At 41.9% G+C, this 14,020-nt stretch overlaps 1 protein-coding gene, 1 long non-coding RNA gene and 1 other non-coding gene across 5 annotated transcripts in view; 1 reads left to right on the top strand and 2 right to left on the bottom strand.

Annotated features, from left to right (window-relative positions):
* Positions 1–3,667: 3,667 nt before the first annotated feature.
* LOC117345465 lies at positions 3,668–13,665 on the bottom strand. 2 transcript variants are annotated; one of them, XR_004536439.1, is made up of 4 exons: positions 13,557–13,665; positions 8,106–8,142; positions 7,718–7,773; positions 3,668–4,170 (listed from the first exon to the last, which is right to left on the bottom strand). It is a non-coding gene; the product is annotated as an uncharacterized LOC117345465 (long non-coding RNA). The 2 variants fall into 2 exon arrangements; XR_004536438.1 differs by lacking the exon at positions 13,557–13,665 and adding an exon at positions 12,855–13,441.
* LOC117345903 lies at positions 7,928–8,011 on the bottom strand. The gene has a single exon (XR_004536528.1). It is a non-coding gene; the product is annotated as a small nucleolar RNA SNORD60 (small nucleolar RNA).
* Position 13,666: 1 nt separating the features above from the next.
* The window catches only part of TRAF7 (TNF receptor associated factor 7), an 83,703-nt gene continuing 83,349 nt past the window's right edge, over positions 13,667–14,020 (top strand). Inside the window, exon 1 of one of the 2 annotated variants that reach the window (XM_033914148.1) lies at positions 13,667–13,762. The gene's annotated coding sequence lies outside the window, so the exon portion shown is untranslated. The remainder of the gene's footprint in view (positions 13,763–14,020) is intronic. The other variant, XM_033914149.1, reaches the window with a different exon arrangement.

Raw genomic sequence — 14,020 nt, 5'->3', positions numbered from 1 at the left:
ACTAAAGTCCTCATTTTTGTTCGTTGATTATATTTGGATAGAGGACTTTGTCCATTTTTGATTTGAGTTTAACAGTAAATATGGTCAGAGTCTGAAAAATAAGGGGAATGGGAGGAACTAATTAGGGGTGGAGAGACAAGAAGTTAGGGGCAGAGCCAGCCCACGAATATTCAATATTCGTGAATAACTTTTGGGCTGGCTCTGACCCACCCCTGCCTCCCAGACCTTACCTGGTAGTCTAGCCGGCTTTTGGGGCATAAACGATCTTCCTACGCTCCTGCCCTGTGCAGATCACTCATAGCAAATGGCTGCCGTGAGTTCCCTTAGTCTCTTGAGACTACAACAGGAACTCCCCACAGCCATTTGCTATGAGTGATTTGCACGGGGCAGGAGCGTAGGAAGATCGCTCCTGCCCCAAAAGCTCGCTAGACCACCAGAAAAGGTCTGGGATGCCGGAAGGAAGGTGGGAAAGGTTCGGAATGCAGACTTAAAAAAAAAAAAAAAAAGAAATAAAAATCGCGAATAACCAAATCCACAGATACTGAAACCGTGGATTCGGAGGGCTCACTGTACTTACTATATATTCAAGGAATGTCCTATGCCAAGTGTGTCCATCTTGCCAATTTCTGTGCAGAGGGCACCCTTTTTTTGGCCAAGAAAGTAAATAAATTTTAATTGTATTACTTTACTCAAAGTCTCAGTCTTACTCATCTCGTGGGCAGCACTTTTCTCAGTTTCTTTTTCTGTAATGACTTATATTAGCATCTTTTCCAAGCAAGCTCTCCCGCTCTGCTTTACAAATGATGCCGTAGTTTCTCGTGGGACTTGCAAGAACCTACAGCAGCCAATCTGAAAGCAGCGCGAGGCCGAGCAGGAGAGCGTAAAGCTTAAGCCCTGAAGTTCTGCTTTTTCTTTTGAAAGCTTTAGATCACGAATAAGATCATTGAGCTCAGCTTGTGTAAAGATCTCTAATTCTGAATCTTCATCATTCACATCATCAGGATCAGATAATTCTGGACTGTGACTAGCTGCTGCATCATCAAATTCCTCATGTTCCACAGAAACAAGTCCATCTTGTGGGAGGTACAGGGACAGGCAATGAGTCATCATGAGGAACAGGCCTAATAGCAGAATCCAGAGTAGGATATATAATTTTGTGCTTAGTTTTAGCTGAGAATCCACTTGTGTTCACAAAGCAAAAGTAGCAATCTTTAATATGGTCTCGCAGTTCCTTCCATTTCATTGGGATTGCAAATGACATCCATGCTTTTCGTCGATTAAACCAGTCACGAAGTCCATGAGTCCAAGACAGATCTACGGTAATTGGACGTTGTGCTTTCGTCGTGAATCCAAATCTTGCTTGCAAGTCTTTCAATAAAGTTGTCCATGGTTAGTACGCTTGTTTCTAATGTTTCACGGTCAGCGTGAACCCATTGCTTAAATTCTATTGATTCTTCTGGATCTAAATCCTTGAATATTTCTTCCAGGTATGCTGTTAGTGCTTCTTCACCAGGGCAGTTTTGACATCGTTGTAGCATACAGTCCTTGACATTTAGATCGCACACAGTTTTTTCCATAAGAACTTTGTAGTTCTCTTTGACATCAATTGGCGCCTTGTAGCATGAGCTTTACATTTTGATGTATCGTGCAGACACACATGGACTGTGCACCTGATGCACCAATGGTTACACACCACTTTGGCCTGAGCTCACAGAATTTGGAAAAACCAATTTCAGTTCCGTATTTGTTACAGTACACCACGTACAGCTCTTTTAAATTACACAACAGCAGCCACTTTTGCTTTTGTACTTTTAAACCATTGAGGCGGACTGAAATGCAATCTTTTTTGCCAGGACATATTCTGCTGAATTCATCATCTTCGTAAAAATCTTGAACTCTATTTGCAATTTCTTTTGGAAGGGACTTGCCAATTTTTGCATCAGGTATAGAACAAATGCCTTTCTCTTTCTTTACTTTTTGGGCTGTTCTGACCATGCGCTCTGAAACGCCAAACTTCATTGCTGTTTCCTTTATTGACCAACTTTTTGGGGCTATCGTCAATAATTGAACTTTCATTGACCTGTTGGATATTGCAATTTTCGTTTTCATTTCTTCAATGAGGTCAGTGTAATCTTCACATAACTTGCATTCTACAGACTGACGAGACGGCCCAACTTCTTCAGCTGAAACTCCAGCAGCAGATGTAATCTTCTTGGCTATCACATTCTGCACACGTTCAATATTTCGTATCACTTAGCCGGCTTTATCTCTACTATCTAACCTTCGAATTTTCAATGGAGAGGTTCCTAAAGCAGTCAAGCTTTGATCAACTGCATCGGAGATGCTGATATCAAAATCGTCTGAAGATAAAGATGCTGCAGTAGCTTCACTCATTGAAACGTATTGGGCTTTGCACCTACTGCAAAGTTTCTGACCTGGCTTGATATTTATTTTTGCCACTTTTCTAAAATCATTAGACATGGCAAGATCGACTTTTAACAATCCACTTTTAACAATGTGATTTTTCTTTTCAAATGGATTACAACACGATGTTTGCTTTAATTCGTATTTGTCGAGATACTTTGCTTTGTGGTGGAGGCAGATTTGGTCTTTATCCATCAGTTCAACTTCAGAGCACTGAGTGATAAGCAATTTTTCATCAGTTGACAAATTATGTAAAAAAATTAGCCCACATTTTTTAGAATAAAATGTGCCGTCATGACACTTTGACAACAATTTTTGCCCAATGGCACAGTCTGGCAGAAAAGGATTATTATTAGTCGATTCGTTGGCATCCATTTTAAACTGAATTAATAATAATGTGGATCTGAAAAAGAAAACAAGTTGTAATTTGTGATCTGCATGCAACAAAATTATCACCTCAATTTCTAGTTAGGAATAATCATTAATTAAGAACACTATAATTGTACCCAAAGCTTGAGTAAAAATAAACAGGGAAAAACAGTGTGAAAAGTGACATAATTGTAAGTTGAAACGTAGGCCGTTGCCATGGTGACATCTCCCAACTTTGTCCCTCTTTTTCGGGCATTGTTAACCTGCATTGAAAAATGAAGCCCACTTTTCTAGGGGGTTTGAAATATGCTCTTTCTAATGAGACTGATTTGAAAGAGTTTCTGAAAGATATTTTTCTGTAAAAGCAGGCTGAAAATACCCTATTTTTGGCCTTTTTACACAAAATAGCAACTTTACACTTAATTTGTAAACTAATGGAAAGAGCTTGGAGGTTGAAATTGTACTTTTGAAAACAACGTTGTACTGAGACATTATGCGCCAAATTTCGCATTTATTACTCAATTATTGTGGGAGCTAAGTAATGTCAAACTTTGACTTTTTTTGGAGCACTAATTTTTTCGGCCAAGTTTACTGTAATTCAGCCATTCACTCAGTGCTCGACAAAAATTATTATTGGTAGCACTGAATAGAGCTCCAAAAGTTGTGCAGGGTAGCTAAGTTTCAGTTTTTTTGGAAACATAGCTCGTGAGATATTGTGTCTCAAAGTTGTCAGAATGTCACGGTCGTACTGTATGTCATTGCAGTATGGGGTCAAACAAATGGCTATTATCTCCACGAATATTCCACAGGCGAAACTAAAACTTTACCAAAGTTCGTTTGATACATGTGGGACTTTGTGCATAAAGTTTTATCAAAATCCGTGATGGTCATGCAGGGAGCCCTTGATCACTTGACATGGAATAACCCAAATGTAACAAACTATCTGGATGATTAGTACAATGTCTTGGCATGATAAAGACATGAAAAAAGTCAACATTCTTGGTACCATGGGGTCAGTTTGACCCCTTGGTGAAAAACATACTTTAGGACCAGAATAACACCACTTTATTACAATATTTTGTTTTCCTTGAAATAATATGGCATGACGATGTGTTATACAATCCAAATGGGAAAAAAAATAATTTTTTCAATACGTGGAATGCTTTCCTCTTGTATTTATACAGCAATATGTAGGCATATACTTTTTCAGCAAATTGTTTTGAGGTTAAACAACTATCAGCTTATTCATATAGAAAATACCTCAAGCAGTCATTTTTCATTAAAAAAAAATCTCAATCAAGTTTTCATACATCTGTTATAAAGTAGTGTTTGGTCTGTCATCGGGTTACTTACATTCTCACTTTTCATGGAGTCATTCTAATAAAAACACATGGAGAGCGCAGTTATTTACATATCCCTCTGTAAAATCTTGCCATTATAAGAAGTTCCTCGATAGAACCTTTTCTTTTCAGGCTGCCAAATTGAATACTTAGCTCGGTAAAATGATGTTAGAAGCTTCTTATTTAGATTTTAGGAAATTATTTATTTATTTAATAAGTTGATATCTTAACATTTTTCTCTTAACTTCATTATGTTTATCACTTTTTATCTCTCTTTTTTATTTATTTAAGCATTTATCGTAATTTCAACATTATAAGTTCATTGAACAAAACAAAAGTTCTCCCAATTCATAAGAAAAGAAAAATATCTCATTTACAAATTAAATACATATAAACTTTTGAATAGTCTTCATTAAAGGGAGAAACAAATTCAAATACCACTGGGAATGGAAAATCAAGTTATTAAAATTAACAGAAATCACATAAGTAGCTCATCTACTTTCTTACTTCAGACCAGTAAATTGGAATCAATTAGGACTTTGCATTGCCACTCCTTTCCCTTCCAAAAAACAAAAACCCTGCAATTGGGAATGTTCATAAAAAACATAATTACTCTGATCCAGGTAAATTACATATTTACAGGGATAACGCAATTGAAATTTCGCTCCCAACGACTTAACATTATCTTTCAATTCTAGGAATCTTTTCCTTCTTGTTTGTGTTGTTCTAGAGACATCTGAGAATAAAGAAATCTTTCCACCCATAAAGGAGACTTCTTTGTGCCTAAAAAATAGGCGAAGTAGCGCTTCCTTGTCCTTTAAGAAAACAAATGTCACCAGAAGTTTTGTACGAACTACCATTTCATCTTCCGAGGTCTCCAATATTCTAGATATATCAATAGGACTTAACAAATCTTCCTTAGGTTGATTGATGCCTGAAGATGAAGGTTTTTTTTAACAGAAATAGGTATGAAGAATATTTTATGTAGAGGTGGAAGTCCATTATCAGGGTAGTTAAAAAATTTATAGAACAAGTCTTTTGGGGACATTGTTAGTGTTTTTGGGAAATTCAAAATTCTTAAATTCAGCTTTTTAGTATAATTCTCCATATTTTCCATTTTCCTAAGGGAGGACAAGTCCAGGACAAATATCAAGAAGTTCTGCTTCACGTAACGAGTGGACACCTGGAATGCTCTCCCAGAGGAGGTTATTGCGGAATCCAACGTTCTAGGATTTAAAAGCAAACTAGATGCACATCTCCTTACGAGAGGCATAGAGGGTGACTAAAATGACGCCAGGTGTACACCTGGCTGGACCTCCACGTGTGCGGATCGCCTGAACCTGATGGACCGAAGGTCTGATCCGGAGATGGCAGTTCTTATGTTCTTAGCATCAATTTGTCCTGAACAATTGATGTACAAGTAGACTGAACTGCTTGTACTGAATTTTCCGAAGTTTTAACTTTCTCCCCTTGAACTTTCAAGTCCTCTTCAAACTTCTGCATTCTCACATTTTGATTCTGCACAAGTGGTATGATTCCTAGACATACCTTATGGAGGGAGTCCAATGCTATCCAAATGGATTTCAATGTAATTTAAGTAGGTTTCTCGAGGGGTTGAAGAGATGGCAGTTCCCCTCACACTGCTGAGATTCCTAATGCCTCCTTCAGTGTAGCAGTAAGGCCCTGGAGTCTTGGGGAGGCAGCAAACCCGATAGCTCTGCAGGCAGTGTAACTTCCGCTTTTTGCGAAGCTGCTTGCATTCCCCTTTCCCCCGGTTTTGAAGGCGCTGGTCCTGCGGGGCTGAGCGAGATTTCGCTCCCTAAGTCCAATGCTTCCCTCGCATCGGACAAAGCAGGAATGCCCCAAGGCGAAAATGAGAAGAAGCCGGTAATCGCTCCCTGTCGTATCAAGGTAGGCTCCGGCATTCGGGCCACCGCCCTTCCTCTTCTTTTAGGCATAGTTAGTCCGATAGGCAAAATTATGTATGTAGCACCTTGTTGTATTTCACCAGGATATTTTTGATGGAATTGCTTGTATTGTTTCCTCTGTTGTGAGCCGCTTATAACTTCCCTGGTATGGCGGCATACAAATAAATTATCAGTGGTGTTGCTGCATGTAGTAAAGCATGTAGTATACCTGCAGACTATACACACTCCAAATCGTCATTGGTCTTCAGATTTAAAGTGCAAATATCAGATAGATATTTTTTAATTTATATATATATATATATATATTTTTTTTTTTATTCCCAACAGAGTACTTACCTTAGTTGGTATGAAAAACACGGCTAAGGGGTACATTTTCCGACATAGCTCTATGTTTCGCCCGAAGGCTGCTTCAAGGAACTCCCACTACAAATAGCTGACCTGAACCTGGAGGAAGAAGAGGAGACTTACCCGGAGCTGAGGTCTTCGAGGTCGAGGGAGACTTTCCCGGGACCGAGGTCTTCAAGGCCGACGTCGAGACCAAGGTCGAAGCAGGACCAGCCTCCATAGTGAAGAGCTCCGCAATCCTGGCCCTGCGCCGCCGAAGAGCCCTAGGTTGAAGCGTGGCACAAAGGGGACAGGAGTCCGTCGGGTGATCAGCACCCAGACACAAAATACACCAGTGGTGCGGGTCAGTAATTGAGATAACCCTACCGCACTGGGAGCACTTTTTAAACCCGGTAAGGGGCCGGGACATAAGTTAGTCAGACGGCCGCAGCCACACGAGGCCAAGCGTCCACGGCGAACCGGGAGCCCCCGGTCACCGAGATGAAAAGAAAAAAATATACAAGCAAGTAGAAAAACAAGTTAACAAAGCGCACAGCGACTCCCAATAAAAACAAAGAAGCCGCGGTGCTAGAAAGGCACTTAGAGAAACGCAGAGAAGAGAGACAGGGTTTTCTGGCTCCACAGAAAACTAAAAACTGTAGACCACAAGGAGGGGATGCGCCCTCTAGTGGAGCAGGAAGGCACACGCATGCGTGGACAGCACTAGCAAACTTTGAGATCTTCAATCAAGTTTGCTTGAAAAGCAGTCCGCAACGGGGCTCCGTGGATGACGTCACCCACATGTTGAGAATATGCTGCCTGCTTGTCCTGGGATAATATAGGTATATACTATTATTTAATACTGCTAGTTTTTTACCTTTTTATGTGCCGGCGCAATGTAACCCAGGTTATCAGGCTTACAACAGAAATATGGTGGCGGCGTTTTTCTTTTTGTATCCCACTCAAACAGACTAATGGCATCAGGCTTCATATACGCAATCAGCAGGGAAACACCTTCCGACGGGTATGTTAATCTTAGTTCATCCAATCAGCAGGGGGAGTTCCTTGAAGCAGCCTTCGGGCGAAACATAGAGCTATATCGGAAAATGTACCCCTAAGCTGCGTTTTGCATACCAACTAAGATAAGTAATAACAGTTTATATACTGCAGGACCATGAAGTTCTATGCGGTTTACAATTATTAAAAATGCTACAAATTAAGTAGAACTAACAAAGTTAGTAATTAGTGACAGTTCTAGAGATCAGTTGTTGTGATGTACTAGTGAAAAACTAAACACAGATTTGAAATCAGCATGAAAAATACAAAACTCACCCAACATTAACTCTGATGAAAATGATGTGTTGACCTGTGTATTAACCGATTTCATCCTAAAAGAGAAAAACAAAACAGAATTACTACCTGTACTATACACAAAAACAGGACAATTATTCAATTTTCTAGCATCTATTTCCTGATGTGCCGCTGCTGAATTACCTCTCAGCACACTCATGAATAAAAATTTTAAATTTATTTAATCTTCCCAAGCCTCAGTTATATAATGTAATCAGGTGCTGTGCTTGCACTTTCAGACGAGGTGTCAGAAATGAAAAGCTATCATCACTGGCTTGGGACTAGTCACACTCCTAGAAGAGATTAAACCAATATCTTTCACAGCTGTGTTCAAGAACCTAAATGTCCTCAGAAGCCTTTTTATGCTTACCTTAAGATAAGGTCATCAGAAACAGTCATGGAAGCATCTGAAGATAAAATGTACAAGAAATTTTATACTGGCACTTAATCATATAGAACTACCTCAACCCCAAATCAGACATTACATAGGCAATGAGTTATCACAGGTCATAAGCAGAATATTACAGCACAAGTTATGCTGGCTCAATAGTCCAGCTGAGCAAGGATCAATTATTCAAAAGAAAGAGCTGAACATTAACCCTCCCCCCCCTTTTTACAAAAGCGCAAAGGTTTTTAGTCCCACTCAGCGTGCTGAATGTTCTGCACTGATCAAACGGTCAGAGTGCCAATGAGCATCGGAGCCACGCAGAGCATTCAGTACGCTAGCAGGCACTAAAAACCCCTTCTGCGTATTTGTTAAAAAAAAAAAAGGGGGGGGGGTTAAATTCTCAGATTGTGAGTTAGAGGCAGCAACTATCCAAGTCTTCCAATAATGAATTGATCACAGGTGGACAAATTTTAATTTACAAAGCTGAAACATTAGTATACCATTATATTTAATAATTTACAGTCTGCATAAATACTAGACAGAACACCAGCCATAAAGAGGGCAGAGAGAAGCTGGCTGAAAAAGTGAAGATCAGAACCTCCAAATCCAGACGCTCAGACATAGTTGATAAACTGGTCAAAATCTGTTGCAACACACACACTTTGAGCAATATTTTCAGGTGAGCTTTTTTGTATCCATGATGCTCATACTAGCATCATTGCAACTAGAACAAATTGTTATGCTGGACTACCAAAAATTAACCCTTTTGACCAATTCTCAATTTTACAAGTAGCTAAATATGACACTTTATTTTTCTACTAGCCTTATAGCCCGTTACATTAACGGGTGCTAGAATATGTGTGTGTGTGTCTGCCTTTATTTTTTTCTCTCTTCTTAGCCGCTTTCTGTATTTCTTTCTTTTTTCCTTGGCTGTCCACCACCACCCTTTGCCTGCTCCCCCTGTCCATTCTCCCTTCCTTTTACCTCCCCTGTGTCCTCCACCACCCCATCACTGCTCACCTTATCCAGCAGCAGCCCTTCTCCCTTTGTTATACCTCCCCCCCTGTCCATCATCACCTCCTTCCTGCTCCCCCTGTCCAGCAGGCCTGCCTTCATTTTTCTGCCCCTCCATTTCCCCGTCCATCAACACCTCTTCCCCTGTCCATCAACCCCTTTTTCCTGCTCCCCCTGCCCAGCAGTACGCCTCCCTTCCTTTTTCTGCCCCTCCATTTCCCTGTACTGCAGCATTTCCCTCCCACCCCACTTCACTGTGCAGCATTTTCCTCCCCCCAATACCTTCCTCCTTACCTCCATGCCCTACCATTCTCTCCCTCTCTGCTCCCTTTCCTCCTTCAACTTCATCGGGCAGCAGCATTTATAATTAACTGCTGTTGCCGGCTTCAGGTCTTCCTCTCTGACGGGTCCTGTCTTCATGAAACCATGAAGTAGGCAGGACCCACCAGAGGAAGGCCTGAAGCTAGGAACAGCAGCGAATTTTAAATGCTGCTGCTGCCCGAAGAAGCCAGGCCTTAACCACAAAGCTGGAGGGGGGGTGGGGGGGTGGAGGGTTTTAAAAGGTACAGTGGCGGTGGTTTGAAAAGCCTTCGGCCGTGAAGTATGCCGCCTGCATACTTCACGGCCGATGGCTTTTCAGGACTTTAAAAACTTGCCTCTTATTTTTAAATGCCGTCCGGGCTCAGCTGACGCAGCCTGCAGCCGCTGAGGCCGACATCCGCCTCGGGAGGGAGAGAGAGCTTCGCTCACATGCACGCTCCTACCTGCGGTGCCCTACAGCGCATGGAAAACAGAACACGCAGATGGAGTGCACATGCGCGGCTAGCGTTTTATTATATTAGATACCACCTTAATTCTAGGCGGTTTCCACAAAAGAGAAAAACTGGACAATCAGTGAAATACAAAATAATAAAATGAATACAGCCTGTAACGCCCTTTTTAAAGGAATTGCACAAAGTGAAATTAGACGTCTACAAATCATACAAAATACTTCTATCAAACTTATAACAAAAACAAAAAAATTTGATCACGCAACACCACTTCTTAAGAACGCTCATTGGCTTCCGGTATCTCATAGAATAACTTATAAACTATGCCTACTCACTTTTAAATCAATACTTTTTAAAACACCCGCATTTATTTTTAAATCACTGATTCCTTACTCCTCAAACAGAACATTGCGGTCAAACGAACAACATTTATTGACAATTCCTTCTCTCAAGATCATCAACACTAGACAACAATTTATCTTTTCTGTTACTGCCCCACAAATCTGGAATTCTCTTCCAATTTATTTAAGAGAAGAACAGAATATTGATAAATTTAAGACTAATTTAAAAACATTTCTCTTCAAAGATGCTTTTGAGCAATAATTCTTAATCTTGAATTTATTAATAATGTTGTATTTGGCCATCCATCTTAAATTCCTAACCTTGTGTTTTTACCTGACTTCCTTTTCTATAATAATTTGTACTTCAAATCCCCCTTGCCTTTTTGTTCTTGTTTGTTAAGTTTGTATATAGTCTAGTTTATTTTAATGTTTATGTTTAAATAATGTATTACTTTTAATATTGTAATTTTAATTGTTTTTTTATGTATGTTCATCGCTTTGAAGTATGATTAAGCGATTAATCAAAAACTTTAATAAACTTGAACATTAAAAACTTAAAATTAATAGGATAAGATTAATGTTTAAAAAATAAGATAAAAGCACAGATTAAGAGATGAATTTATCAAATATTGTCTTGATTTCTTTTCTAAAAGTGCCATAGGACAACATGGCTCCGCTGAAATAATTACCCAACCAGGACTATTGTTTGCTTACTTGAAAAGCAAGCATCCTATCTAAATAAGACCTGAGTTTACAGCCTAAAATCTTCGAGTAAGCAAATAGGTTGCAGTTCCTGGTTAAGCACAGGGTTATAACACACAAAATGAGATAGCAGGTATGTAGGTGCCAATCCCCAAACTGAATTGAGGCATGAGAATTTAAACATTACTCGTGCCTCCACTGACAACCAGTGCAGTGATCGGTAATAAGGACTGATATGATCACTTTTCTTCAGTCTGAATATCAGACGAACAGCCGTGTTGTGCACTATTCTTAATTTTTTCACAACTTTCTTTGGTGCACCCAAATAGACAATATTACAGTAGTCCAATATGGATAATACCAACGCCTGCACCAATAGTCTAAAAGCTAAGATCTCAAAATAATTTTTATGGTCTTTAACTTCCATAATATAAAAAGCACTTTTTCACCACCAAATTTGTGTGCTCTACCAAAGTTAAATGGGAGGCTAATGTGACTCCCAATATTTTTATAGATTTTAAAATTGGAGTCATGACCATTCAGGTGAAGCGATGTCTTGGTTATTTTGTCATTTGGACTTGCTAAAAATATTTTTGTCTTTGCTGTATTCAATTTTAGTTTAAAATTGGTTGTCCATTGTTCTAATCTATCTTCTATATATAAAACCCTTAGCCGCGCATGCGCACTCAACTGTGTGCTTCGTGATCTCTGATCTGTAAGATGAAGGTCTGTGGCCGCAGGAGTGCGCATGCGCGAGTCCCCAGCCTTACTGCTTCCCAGCCGCCAGCATTGGACTCCCTGCTCTCCGTGTCGGCTCCTCTCATGAGCCGCACCAGCGTCGGAGAAGGGTTCCGACGCTGGTGGGGATCGAGAAGAGCCCTGCGACACTCGCCCAGAGCAGGCCAGACTACGGACCGGGCAGGGAAGCGCCGAAAGAAACTCCAGCTGCGAGCTGCTCAGTGGGACCAGGTAGGCAGCCACGCGAGGGAGGGAAACAGAAAAAAACCCGGTACGTGCAGGGAGAAGCTGGGCCTGCCTGCAGGAAACACGATAAGGGAAGGGGGCCCCTTGGAGCAGGCTACACCGCGGGAGGGAAGGGGGAGGGGCCAAAAGGAGCAGGCCACATCGTGCTAAGAGTAGGGATGGGGGGTGGGGGAAAATGCTGATACTGCTGCACAGGGACTTGGAGGGGAAGGGAAATACCTAGAGGAAAGACACAGGGAGAGGGACAGAAAGACAGAGAAAGGGGGCCAGGGAGAGAGTGGGAGGGAAAGAGGCAGAAAGACAAACATGCATATATTCTAGCACCCGTTTATGTAACGGGCTTAATGACTAGTTCAGACATAATATAAGCAATTTGTTCTAAAATTTCTTTCCTTATGTTATTCAAAGGAATTAAAATGGAAATATCACCAGCATATATGTAAAAGATTAAATTTAGCTTCTGCAGTAAATGGCCTAGAGATGAAATGTGTATATTAAATAGCGTGGGTGATAATGGGGAGCCTTGAGGTACCCCTGAGGGATTACTCCAGAAATGGGAGTAATCTCTATCACTCACCACTCTATAGGATCTTTTTTTTCAAAAAAACCCTGAAACCAATTCATCACTGTGCACAATGCTGCCAACATCCAGACAAGTGGGTCTAAGTTCAGGGGTGTCAAAGTCCCTTCCTTGAGGGCCGCAGTCCAGTCGGATTTTCAGGATTTCCCCAATGAATCTGCATGAGATCTATGTGCATGCACTGCTTTCAATGCATATTCATTGGGGAAATCCTGAAAACCCGACTGGATTGCGGCCCTGGAGGAGGGACTTTGAGATCCCTGGTCTAGCTCAATGACTACTGGCAGTCAGGAATCTAAAATCGAGGGGGGGGGGGGGAGGAGGAAATCTTCACTCTTACCGGTCCCTTAAAACTTAGTGGAGGAAGATTTCATGGGGACACCAGGAAATACTTCTTTACGAGAGGGCGATTGAGAGATGGAATGGTCTTCCAGGTCAGGTAGTCGAGGCTAGACGATGGGAGAAACATGTGGGGTCGCTACAGAGGTATGATGGGGGATAGTTTCTTGGGCCGTCGGCCCTTTTCTGCCGTCATATTCTACAATGATAGGGGCCATTAGACGTCCATCTGGATGATTCTCTTATTTTAGCAAAAGGAAAGCTGACTTGATTTTACTATTTATCTATTTGCTACTAATAAAGAGGGGTTTGAAGGACGGGGGGATTTTTAAGGCCTAAAGCTGCTCAGGGTGGCCTCCGAGGGGGCGTCTTCAACCCCCCTCAGCCTTCCGATGTCTCCCATTGCAATGAAATTAAAGCGCTTCTTTTGAGGCCAACCCCTCCGTCTCTTACCAGTTCCAGCCTCTCGCTTTTAAATTTCCGTTTTTAAAAAACAACAACATTGAGAATTGTTAACCGTCTAGATATATCTTTGATAAACGGCGTTTCAAAGATGGCGCCGCTTCCCGCCAAATGCAGAAGCGAAGAGGGAAACGGGAAGCAAAGGCCCAACCGACGGCGGCATCTTCCCCCAGGAGCGATATGGGGGGGCGGGGGGGGGGAGAACAGCCACCCGTCGACCTGTTTTCGTTCCTTTACCCACCGGGCGGCAGCGACGCGTCCGTCTCCTGGCAGCGCTCTCTGGAAAATGGCGGCGCCGCGCTCCCGCGCGCTGCATGCTGGGAAGCCAGAGGGCGGCGCGAGGCGGGGCGTATCCCGGCACGCACCGCGCCGGACAGGGCGCCGCCATTTTGAAGATGACGGCAGCGGAGGCAGGAGCGAGTGGGCTTCGCTCCTGCCTCGTGTGAGGTACTGGATGGGGGGGAAGGGGGGCACCAGAGAGGCCTCGCTCGCGCTCCCAGACCTGCTGCAAAGTTTCCTGCACCCAATTCAGCGCAGGAACATTTTGCAAGGCTCATTCGTAGTTGTTAGCGAGGGAATCCTCTTTCTAGATCCTTCTGGAATACTTGAATTCAACGTGTCTGCATTCTGTCCCCCCCCCAGTAACTGAGCAAAGGTCCCAGAAAGCAGCCATCACTGTCTTGGCCAAATCGCACTCTTTCTGTC

This window comes from Geotrypetes seraphini, chromosome 11, assembly GCF_902459505.1.
Source record: "Geotrypetes seraphini chromosome 11, aGeoSer1.1, whole genome shotgun sequence".
NCBI lineage: Eukaryota > Metazoa > Chordata > Amphibia > Gymnophiona > Dermophiidae > Geotrypetes > Geotrypetes seraphini.
The sequence above is the reverse complement of the archived record's forward strand: the minus strand, read 5'-3'. Positions and strand labels throughout refer to the sequence as shown.